Genomic DNA, 12,196 nt, shown 5'->3' on the forward strand with positions numbered 1-12,196 from the left:
GATCCTTTAGATCAGTGGCTCTCAACTAGGGGTGCTAGGACCCCTGGGTGTTCTTGAAAAGACTCACAATACTATAGGTTGGGAACCACTACGTTAGATCATTCCGAAGGTTTTCTTTAGGAACGTTATATATATTTTTCTGCAGAATGAATCATATCTGGCCAACATACTCAACCAGTAGCACTGTAACCCAAAGCAGTTTTGCTGTGACTGCAACGCAAACTGTATTGCTTAGCGATTAAAAAAGAAAATATCCACTGGAAGTTTCCTGTACAATGTGGGTAATGCGGAACGATTTGGCAAGGCAAATGTGTAGAGCCGTAAGAAGTCTGCCTCGCATTGAAGAGATGTTCCTGTAGTGGCTTCCTATCCTCTTTACCATAGCCACTGCCCAAGCCTGAAGCGGGGTTGTTTGGTACGCATACAGTCCACACTCAAGGTTTCCAAACGGCCAAACGTTCAATGACATCCAGGGATATGGTGCAACAAAAATGTTTATTCTTCTTATATCTAACAAAGACTGAGATACACTAACAAATGAATATATCTCAATCAGGTAAATATACATCATAAAGGTACCTAATATTTCATCATGTACATTAATATTTACTATATTTACACAAATGTACATGGAGCTCGTTATGTTCAGTCTTTTATACAAATATGTCCAAATCGGCTCTAACATACCGGCCCCTAATTGTTGACTGCACTGAATGCACAACAATTACTTAATATTCAAACGTAGAGCCAATACACTAAACATTCTATACCAGAGCACTATTACAGTTCATAGCTATATACAGATATACAAGGTGCCATATAGGAAAATAGTCCATAGATCTCAGTCTGAGTTGAAGTGTAAAGGTGTTCAACTTCCAAAAATGTCAAGAGTTTGACGTCCAAAAATGTATGACTACGACATCGAAGGATGTAAGAGTACGACATCAACAAATCAGAGATGCACGTGATTCTAAGATGGAGCACTGTGTGTGTGTGTGTCACTCCGTCGCCTCAAGGAGCAGACAGTTTATTGATAGGTCACTGTAAGATATTGGTCTTAGTCTTAACCATGACTCTCCGGACAAGACCTTTGGCCCCTGGCAAAGCCTCCATCACACGCCCCATTAGCCAAGAGTTCCTTGGGGCGGTGTCATCAACGATGACCACAAGGTCAGCAGGACTGAAGTTTTGTTCCACTTGTTCCGCTCCTGCATAAGTGGAAGATACTCCCTGATCCATCTCTTCCAGAAGAGGTCAGTGATATATTGTACTTGCTTCCATCTCCTTCGTGAGTATAGGTCGCTTCTCTGGAATAGTCCTGGTGGCAGGACTGGCTTAGCTTTCAGATGTAGCAGATGGTCCGAAGTCAGGGGTTCTAGATCATTAGGGTCATTTGTTACAGTAGTGGTTGGTCTGTCGTTCATAATCGCCTCAACTTCACACAAGGCTGTCTGCAAAGCCTCATCATCCAGTACTTGCTCTTTAAGGACTGAATAGAGGATATTTTTCACCAGTCGGATCAACCTCTCCCATACACCCCCATGGTGGGCTCCAGAGGGAGGATTGAATGACCATGTCACTCCTTCCTTCAGTAATTCATTTTGAATCTTGTTGTGATCCAGCTCTTTCAGAGCTTCTCCTAGCTCTCTGTGTGTTCCAATAAAGTTGGTGCCATTGTCTGTTCTGATACTTGTTACTGGGCCCCTTCGACAGGGGCAGGGCATTGATGCAGGAATCAGCATCCAGATAACTAGCAACTTCTCAATGGACAGCTCGACTCACAAGGCAAGTAAAGATCACACCATACCGCTTCACATGAACGTTTCACCTCTATGGGGCCGAAGTAATCTATGTCCACATGGGTGAAAGGCGGCAAATCAGGTGACATGTCTTTGTTGCATTTCCTGGCCATCAGAATTGCAGGTACAGTAGGCTCCGGTCAGTTGACTGCCAGTGATGCTTTGCTAATCTCAAATTGATAAGACTAGACAACATGATGAATAGCCTAATTTATCTTGCAGATTCCAAGCGACATTGGTTCTATAGATGGGACATATCCTCAGTCAAAGACCCTCTGGACCAGATGAAGGAGACTACGTGAATAGAACATCTTTTCACAGCATAAACGGGTAGCTATTGAATAGTGTAGCCTACATCTTCACCAAACCAAGTCATTCAACTCAATGATCTTCCTTACTTTTTTTTTGTCAGATCTGCGACTCCCATGGGGTTACAACTGAACATAGTACACATTGTTTCCCATGTTGTTATGAAAATTATTATTCATCCTACATAGGCTATGGAATGGGCATGCCATTGCAACTGTGACAGGCTACTACAACTTACACACAGTATTTATCCAGAGCCTTGACATGTAATATCACCAGTGTTGAAATAACACTTCTCTATAAATTGAAAGCTTTATTGCTAATCAGCCATGTGTGTAAGCTAGGCCTATTAGATATTACGTTTACTCTGTCTGTCATTTTCTGCCAGGCTCCCTCTGGCTTTTGCGGCAGGGGATGAATTACTTTTTTTTTGTAAATATGTAAACATATTTGTGTGTTACAATTGTTTCTTGTTCTGTGCTATGCCTTTTTTGACTCCATATCTATCATCTACCTTTTTTGAATGTTGCATGCAATCTGAGATTCGCTTAGCCTAATTACTTTAAACGAGAAGCAGACGTTCTGGAACCAAGAAATTCCGGACTCCCTTATCTGGTTAAGGAAAGCCGGATATGTTCAGGGAATCCTGAATTTGTTAAACCATCTTTCAGGAATACCCCCCCAGGTTGAGCTTACTCTTTTAAAGCAAGGGCAACACAGATGTTCTCGTTTGACCCACACTTTGGTCAAACATTTTGTCTAAAATGTACTAGAATAGAAGTCTTCAGCCACCAGAGATGCAAAACATTTGTTTTATTACAACTCATTAAAAAAATAAGAGAAATTCACCAACAAATCATTACGTTTCACATGGTTGAACAGTGGCTTTTGTATAAACTTGTCCGAGGTCTGGGGACAAAACAACAATGTATATCCCAGGTGGTCTCTGTGTCCTTTAGCCATCTTCTGTTATTTATTGAGCGGACGAGGAGTTTGCTAATGCACAAAAGGATCTAGCTACTAGGCTAAAGGCTACCCACATAATAGCTCAAACATACTCCACACACACTATTGAAAACCACTTGCTCTTTTTTTTAATCAGCAAGATAAAGACATGAATAAAGACAAGAATTCAATCAATTATAAAGCCCTTTTTACATCAACAGTTGTTAGTGGTTGCAGGTTTACCTGCCTCATCTGAAGCCTCTTATTTTATGGTGCTGCTATAGGAAATGTATTTTCTTGGTGACCTAAACATTGACTGGTTATCATCTAGATGTCCTCTCAAGAGGAAGCTTCTTAATGTGACTGATACCTGTAACATAACCCAGGTTATCACTCAACCAACTAGTTTATACCATAGTGTCGGATCTGTGACACATCCACTTCTATTGAGTGCGTCTTCACCAGTGATGCAGAGCTTTGCTCCAAAGCAATATCAGCTCCCACTGGCTGTAGCAGTGACTCTTACATTGTGGCAATAACAAGGAAAGCCAAAGTTCCAAAGGTAGGGCCTAAAGTTATCTATAAGAGATCACATTTCTCAGGACTCTTTTGTTGAAGATGTAAAAACATTTATGTTGGTTTGATGTGTATAAGGAGGAGAATCCAGTTGCAGCACTAGGAGTATTTGTACAATTATTCTTGCCAATTGTTGACAAACATGCACCTGTTAAGAAACTAACTGTGAGAACTGTTAGATCCCCCTGGACCGATGATGAATTGAAAATGTGTATGGTTCAAAGAAGTGATGCAAAGGAGGTGACCAACCAACCAACTGCTCAGCTGATTGGTTGACACATTGTAAATTGAGACATTTTGTACAAATAAATTATATTACCAAAATAAATGGCATGAAAAACAAGGGGAAAAACTAGAATATCTTAAATGATATTATGGAAAGAACCCAATTCATCTCCATCGTTCATTGAAGTTGATGGGTAATTTTTAACAAAACCTTTTGATATGGCCAATCATTTCAATGGCTATTTCACCTGTAAAGTAGACAAACTGAGAAGTGAAATGACAACATTGAACAGTGAACCATCATATTTGTGTATTGAAGATCTAATAATGAAAGAGAAGGATTGCCGTTTTGAATTTGGTCAAGATTGTGTGGAAGAGGTGGGAAAACGGTTGTTGTCCATCAATAATGATAAGCCACCAGGTATAGACAACCTTACTGCACTGACTCAGATGACTGTCAATCATATGTATATACTGTATTCTATACCATCTACTGCAGCTTGCCTATACTGCATGGCCATCGCTCATCCATATATGTATATGTACATATTCTTATTCATCCCTTTACATGTATGTGTATAAGGTAGTCGTTGTGAATTTGTTAGATTACTTGTTAGATATTACTGCACTGTCGGAACTAGAAGCACAAGCATTTCGCTACACTCACATTAACATCTGCTAACCATGTGTATGTGACCAATAAAATGTGATTTGATTTGACACACACAAGCAAGCAAAGAAATACACTACTAAGACACTCCTCTCTGCACCATACTGAGCAGCACCTAACACTTACCCTACCCCCTACACGAAACCGGGTTCGTATCCAAATCCCAACCCTCGCCTCCCCATACACTGATACATCCCACTCTTTCCCTTCTTTTAGCCCATCCCTCTTTTTAGTCATGTCTCGTCAAGTCTGGTGTTTTGTTTTGAGCCCTGTTCTGTTCTTTTTCTTTTTCATTTCTTTAATTGTTAAGACTTTGGGTCCTTGAAAAACACTACATAAGTCCCATGTATTATTATTATTATTATTATTATTAGATAAACTGGGACACCATTATTATAGTCTTAATTTTATTGCAATGTCAATTACATTTTGTGTGATTAGGAAACATCTGAGGATTTCAGAAATGTGTTGGGCTAATATGTTGGATAAGATGTCTGAACAGGTTACAAGGAGACAGAAATGCAAAATGTGTCCCACTTTGTTCTGAATTCACTGAAATAACAGTACTAATAACAGTAATAAGAACATTTTTACAGGATATAGTACAACAAGAAGCAAGCAAAGAAAAAACCTGCCGAACCTGAGGGAGTGAATGTTATAATAAGGGTTACATGGAGATAATCTGACCTCTGAAATGAAAATGGATGGCCCTCCCTTCAGCAAATGTATTTTCCCTAAACCGTCCCTGAATGCTTGAAAAAAAAAACAAGAGACACTCCCCTATACCCAAAATAATAATAAACATATCAAATGGATAGCAGAGAACATTTCTACCATTTACCCTCACTTCTTGGACAGACCAGAGCCTTAGAACTGCAGTTTTAGAAACTGTTCTTTGTCCTGTAAGCATTGCATAGCAAAGCAGGAATTTTGATAGCGCACAGGGCTGTGGGCCAGAAGGTTGTGTGTTCCCATACCGCTGTGGACAAGAGTACGGTTGGAAAGATCTCCTTAATAGTAAAAGCATTTCATGAATCTATCATTGTATTTACAGTTCTGAGGAAAAAAACTAGCCTTTTAGAAACATTTCATGCAATTGCATTTGATTGTACATATCAGAATCTTTTTTTTTATGCATACAAATGACAGAAATTACATGCTAAGAATGGACAGAGATAGGTCTGTGTTCATCTTATCATTTTTCTCCAACGCCAAATCAGTGTGTCTTGTTTGCAATGAAATCTGAGATGTCATTAGGAATCTGAGCATAGTACTGTCAAAAGTTAGGCCTACCGATGCAAAAATATTTAAGCTTCAAAGGAACTGCCCCTTTTTTTCAATTTTCGCCTAAAATGACATACCCAAATCTAACTGCCTTGTAGCTCAGGCCCTGAAGTAAGGATATGCATATTATTGATACCATTTGAAAGGAAAAACTTTTGAAGTTTGTCTAAATGTGAAAGGAATGTAGGAGAATATAACATATTAGATCTGGTAAAAGATAATACAAAGAAAAAAACAACTTAAAAGAATAATAATTGTACCATCTTTGAAATGCAAGAGAAAAGGCATAATGAATTATTCTAGCGCAGACGCAATTTAGACTTTGGCCACTAGATGGCAGCAATGTAAGTGCAACGTTTTAGAGTGATCCAGTAAAATCTTCCATATCTATTCAAAATGTTGTATCAAGACCAAATGTGCCTAATTGGTTTATTCATACATTTTCAAGTTCATAATTGTGCACTCTCCTCAAACAATACCATGGTATTCTTTCACTCTAATAGCTACTGTAAATTGGACAGTGCAGTTTGATTAAGAAGAATTTAAGCTTTCTGCCCATATCAGAAATATATCTATGTCCTGTGAATTATTTTTGTTTCTTACAACCTCATGCTAATGACATTAGCCTACGTTAGCTCAACCATCCCGCAGACGGGACACCAATCCTGAAGAAGTTCTGCTGGCTACTTCTGTGGCTTATCCCAACAAGAGAAGGTCACAATTGTTTTCCTAAAAGCTGTCTGGGTTTAAACATCTTCTATTGTACAGAAAGTGAATATCTTAATCAATTGATAGTGACAGAATTAGATTACTTCCCATGCAAGTCAATGTTTTGTCTCCTCTGCTGTAGAAAGTTGTAGCTCAGCCTCTGAATGTAAAAGAAACTAACAATGATATCATCATATGCATCAGAGTCACGTCTTTCCCAGGTATTTTACAGCTTGTTTCTAATAAAGCATTGTAGACCAAAGGGCTGTTATATAATTGGATCAGTTTTATTGTAAGCTAACAAAGGGTAGGTCTGTGCTTTTTGCCATTTTCTAAAATAGGCCTATGGCATACCCTCTCATACTCCCTCAATTTGAGTCTTGGTTTTTAACTTAACAGCCCTTCACTGACACAGAGAGGAATGGTGGGTGGAGGAATGCAGGCTGCTATATCAAATCTATGGATATAGCAGCCTATAGCCTAATTGTATGTCAAATAGGTAGGCCTACCTCTTATTTCTTAAATAGGAAGAAACAAGCTCCAACACAAAGCCCTCTTGTTGTTAGTAAGTCTCTAAAATAAGAGGGTTTAAATTCATTATGCCTACTGCAATTTGCCTACTTTCAGCACCGTGAGTTGTCCATTTCCGATTGATTGTGCCCAGCTGCTGCTTCAAGTTTCAGCACCACAATGTAAGTTACTCGAATCTGGCTTATTGTGAGGTCAATAACTCTGATAAATAGGCCTACATCATGAGCAAGAAACATATTCCTCATCTTCACACTCTCCATCTCAAATTGAACAGAACATAGGTTATAGGCTAGTCCGCATAAATGTTTTGGACGAGGCCTAATCAAAAAACATTTTTGGAAGAAGCCTTTGACTCCTCTTGAACTGCCACCGTAGGCCTACACAGCACAGCCATTGGTTAGGCAGTGCACACAAAAAAATTGATCAGCAAGAGCAGAGCAGGCCGGGGCTCAGGGTTGGAATATCCATCCCTTACTGTGGTATGCATAGTTCAGTACAAATATGCTGCAAAATACTAAACCCTACCCTTGACTGAAATTGAAAAAGCATGACCCTCCCCCATTTCCCTCTGGGTAAATATTGCAGGGGAAATATTTTGAGTGTTTATCTGTCCAGATAAAAAATATATACAAAAAAACAATAAAGTACCCCCACTTCTAAAACCAAAGTTGCACCCCTGAACTATTGTGTAAATGTAATCTCTCCCTCAGCAAGTAGATTCCACTCAAGGGATAGTATATTTATTAGAATTTATTTCCCAATTAATTTGGTTATGAGAATGTTGGGTTTCCCAAGATGTTCGGTGCTTACTTCTCAAACTGGCTAGCTAGCTAAATAGACGGCTCTGCAGTGCATCGCAAACAGAAGGCCTGTAATAGCCAATCACAACACTGGACTGGCCAATGGCAGGAATTTGTACGTTCGTCCATCACTCCACTGAACGTGACCCATTAGGTGTCAAGACTTGAGAGAAAGCAATTTGAGAAATTGAAGCGAAAACTTGCCAATGGCAAGTGACTTGCTGGTGGACAATTAAATGCGTCCAAATGATTTTTTTACACATTTGAATCGCGGATTATTGCTTACTGTTCTATATGTACTATTAAAGACATTTTTATTTTTGATCTGTGACAATGATGTTCTGCTCGCTTAAAGTTACACAAGATCTCAAGTTTAATTATAGCGCTCTCGACTGGCATGTGCACTCGTGGGACCCGTCCTCTGCTCGCTCGACCACATTTCTTCTCTCTCGACTCAGTTTGCTCGTGCACTGATGTTTCATCTTGCTAACGTGCACCATCTCGTGCATGTTCGACTTTTGAATTGGATTTGCACCCATACTGGGCCGCCAGAAACGTGTGGTGAGGTGGCATTTGCCACAGCACTGGTGATTTAGTTTAATAAAATATATCATGCAATGCTTTCAAAAGAGGGACTCAACGTCGACAGTGAAGTTGTGACTCTGGGATGATGGGCTTCTAGGCAGAAAAAGCCATATCTCAGACTGGCCAATAAAAAGAAAAGATTAAAATGGGCAAAAGAACACAGACACTGGACAGAGGAGCTCTGCTTAGAAGGCCAGCATCCCAGAGTCGCCTCTTCACTGTTGACGTTGAGACTGGTGTTTTGTGGGTCTATTTAATGAAGCTGCCAGTTGAGGACTTGTGAGGCGTCTGTTTCTCAAACTAGACACTAATGTACTCCGGGGCCTCCCACTCCTCTTTCTATTCTGGTTAGCGCCAGTTTGCGCTGTTCTGTGAAGGGAGTAGTATTCAGCATTGTACGAGATCTTCAGTTTCTTGGCAATTTCTCGCATGGAATAGCCTTCATTTCTCAGAACAAGGCTAGACTGACGAGTTTCAGAAGAAAGTCTTTGTTTCTAGCCATTTTGAGCCTGTAATCCAACCCACAAGTGCTGATGCTCCAGATACTAAACTAGTCTGAAGAAGGCCAGTTTTATTGCTTCTTTAATCAGAACAACAGTTTTCAGCTGTGCTAACATAATTGCATAAGGGTTTTCTAATGGTCAATTCGCCTATTAAAATGGTAAACTTGGATTAGCTAACAACGTGCCATTGGAACACAGGAGTGATGGTTGCTGATAATGTGGCCTCTGTACGCCTATAGATATTCCATTAAAAATCAGCCGTTTCCAGCTACAATAGTCATTTACAATGTTAATGTATACACTGTATTTCTGATCAATTTGATGTTATTTTAATGGAGAAAAAATGTGCTCTCGTTTAAAAAACAAGGGAATTTTTTAGTGACCCCAAACTTTAGAACGGTAGTGGAAACATATCTAACTCATCATATGAGCTAAACTGCGTGGGCATCTACTACCTTAACTTGACAGCTAAGCTGTCAAATAAAAGGAAAATGAGGCAATGTATAGCCTATGAATATCTGCACCTAGTAAACATGACAAACCATAACCTAAGCTCAACAGATATAAACACAAATTACTCTAGCCTTCATTTCGGTGGCTAGTTAGCAGGTTGTCTGTATTACTAGCTAGTGAATGTGACAGCTGAAGTTGACGCTTAGTGAGCGCTGCCCAAATTGACCAAAACACACAACTTTTCTTGCCTGACAGACTAACTAGTCAGCTAGCTAGCTATAGCAAGCAGCTTGAGCCGTTCCTATATGAATTACAGTACCAGTCAAAAGTTTGGACACACCTACTCATTCAATGTTTTTTCTTAATTTAGACTTTTCTACATCAAAATGATGAAATAACACATATGGAATAATGTATTAACCCAAAAAGTTTTAAACAAATCCAAATATATTTGAGGTAATTCAAAGTAGCCACCCTTTGTCTTGAAAACAGCTTTGCACACTCTTGGCATTTTCTTAACCAGCTTCATGAGGTAGTCACCTGGAATGCTTTTCCAACAGTCTTGAAGGAGTTCCCACATATGCTGAGCACTTGTTTGCTGCTTTTCCTTCACTCTGCGGTCCAACTCATCCCAAACCATCTCAATTGGGTTGAGTTCAATATCTGATGCAGCACTCCATCCCTCTCCTTCAGCCTGGAGGTGTGTTTTGGGTCAATGTCCTGTTTGAAAAACAAATAATAGTCCCACTAAGTGCAAACCAGATGGGATGGTGTATCGCTGCAGAATGCTGTGGTAGCCATGCTGGTTAACTGTGCCTTGAATTCTAAATAAATCACTGGCAGTGTCACCAGCAAAGCAGCCCCACACCATCACACCGTCTCCTCCTCCATGCTTCACGGTGGGAACCACACGTGGAGATCATCCGTTCACCTATTCTGCATCTCACAAAGACAAGGCGGTTGCAACCAAAAATCTCAAATTTGGACTCATCAGACCAGAGAACAGTTTTCCACCGGTCTAATGTCCATTGCTCGTGTTTCTTGGCCCAAGCAAGTCTCTTATTATTATTAGTGTCCTTTAGTAGTGGTTTCTTTGCAGCATTTAGACCAAGAAGGCCTGATTACATCATGAAGCTGATTGAGAGAATGCCAAAAGTGTGCAAAGCTGTCATCAAGGCAAAGGGTGGCTATTTTGAAGAATCTGAAATATAAAATATATTTTGATTTGTTTAAGCCTTTTTTGGTTAGTACATGATTCCATGTGTTATTTCATAGTTTTGATGTCTTCACTATTATTCTACAATGTAGAATATAGTAAAAAATAAAGAAAAACCCATGAATGAGTAGGTGTGTCCAAACTTCTGACTGGTACTGTATATACAGTGCATTTGGAAAGTATTCAGACCCCTTCCCCTTTTCCACATTTTGTTACATTACAGCCTTATTCTAAAATGAAATGAATAAATGTTCTTCCTAATACATCTACACACATACCTCATAATGACAAAGCGAAAACAGGTTTTTGAAAATAATAAACTGAAATATCACATTTACATAAGTATTCAGACCCTTTACTCAAATCAAATCAAATCAAATTTTATTTGTCACATACACATGGTTAGCAGATGTTAATGCGAGTGTAGCGAAATGCTTGTGCTTCTAGTTCCGACAATGCAGTAATAACGAACAAGTAATCTAACTAACAATTCCAAAAAAACGACTGTCTTATACACAGTGTAAGGGGATAAAGAATATGTACATAAGGATATATGAATGAGTGATGGTACAGAGCAGCATAGGCAAGATACAGTAGATGATATCGAGTACAGTATAACATATGAGATGAGTATGTAAACAAAGTGGCATAGTTAAAGTGGCTATTGATACATGTATTACATAAGGATGCAGTCGATGATATAGAGTACAGTATATACGTATGCATATGAGATGAATAATGTAGGGTAAGTAACATTATATAAGGTAGCATTGTTTAAAGTGGCTAGTGATATATTTACATCATTTCCCATCAATTCTCAGTACTTTGTTGAAGGAAATGTCCACCAGTGCTGTTGCCAGAGAATTTAATGTTAATTTCTCTATCATAAGCCGCATCCAATGACATTTCAGAGATTTTGGCAGACCACGTGTAAGCACTCCAGCCCAAGATCTCCACACCCAGCTTCTTCACATGTGGGATTGTCTTAGACCAGCCACCCAGACAGCTGATGAAACGGTGGGATTGCACAACCAAAGAATTTCTGCACAAACTGTCAGAAACTGTCTCAGGGAAACTCATCTACAGGGTGTTAACCTGACTGCAGTTCGGCATCGTAACTGACTACAGTGGGCAAATGCTCACCTTTGATTGCCACTGGCATGCTGGAGAATTGTGGTCTTCACAGATGAATCACAGTTTCAACTGTACCAGGCATATGGCAAACAGCCTGTATGGCATTGTTTGTTGATGTAAACTTTGTGAACAGAGTGCCCCATGGTGGCAGTGGTGTTGTGATATGGGCAGGCAGAAGCTATGGACAACAAACACGATTGCATTTTATCAATGGAAATTTGAATGTACAGAGATACTGTGACAAGATCACCTCATTTTTCAGCCCTATGTCGCAAGGATCTGTACACAATTCCTGGGAGCTGAACATGTCCTTGTTCTTCCATGGGCTGCATACTCATCAGACATGTGAGCATGTTTGGGATGCTATGGATCGATGTGTATGACAGCATGTTCCAGTTCCCTCCAATATCCAGTAACTTTGCACAGCTATTGAAGAGGAGTGGGACAACATTCCACAG

This window comes from Oncorhynchus kisutch, linkage group LG27, assembly GCF_002021735.2.
Source record: "Oncorhynchus kisutch isolate 150728-3 linkage group LG27, Okis_V2, whole genome shotgun sequence".
NCBI lineage: Eukaryota > Metazoa > Chordata > Actinopteri > Salmoniformes > Salmonidae > Oncorhynchus > Oncorhynchus kisutch.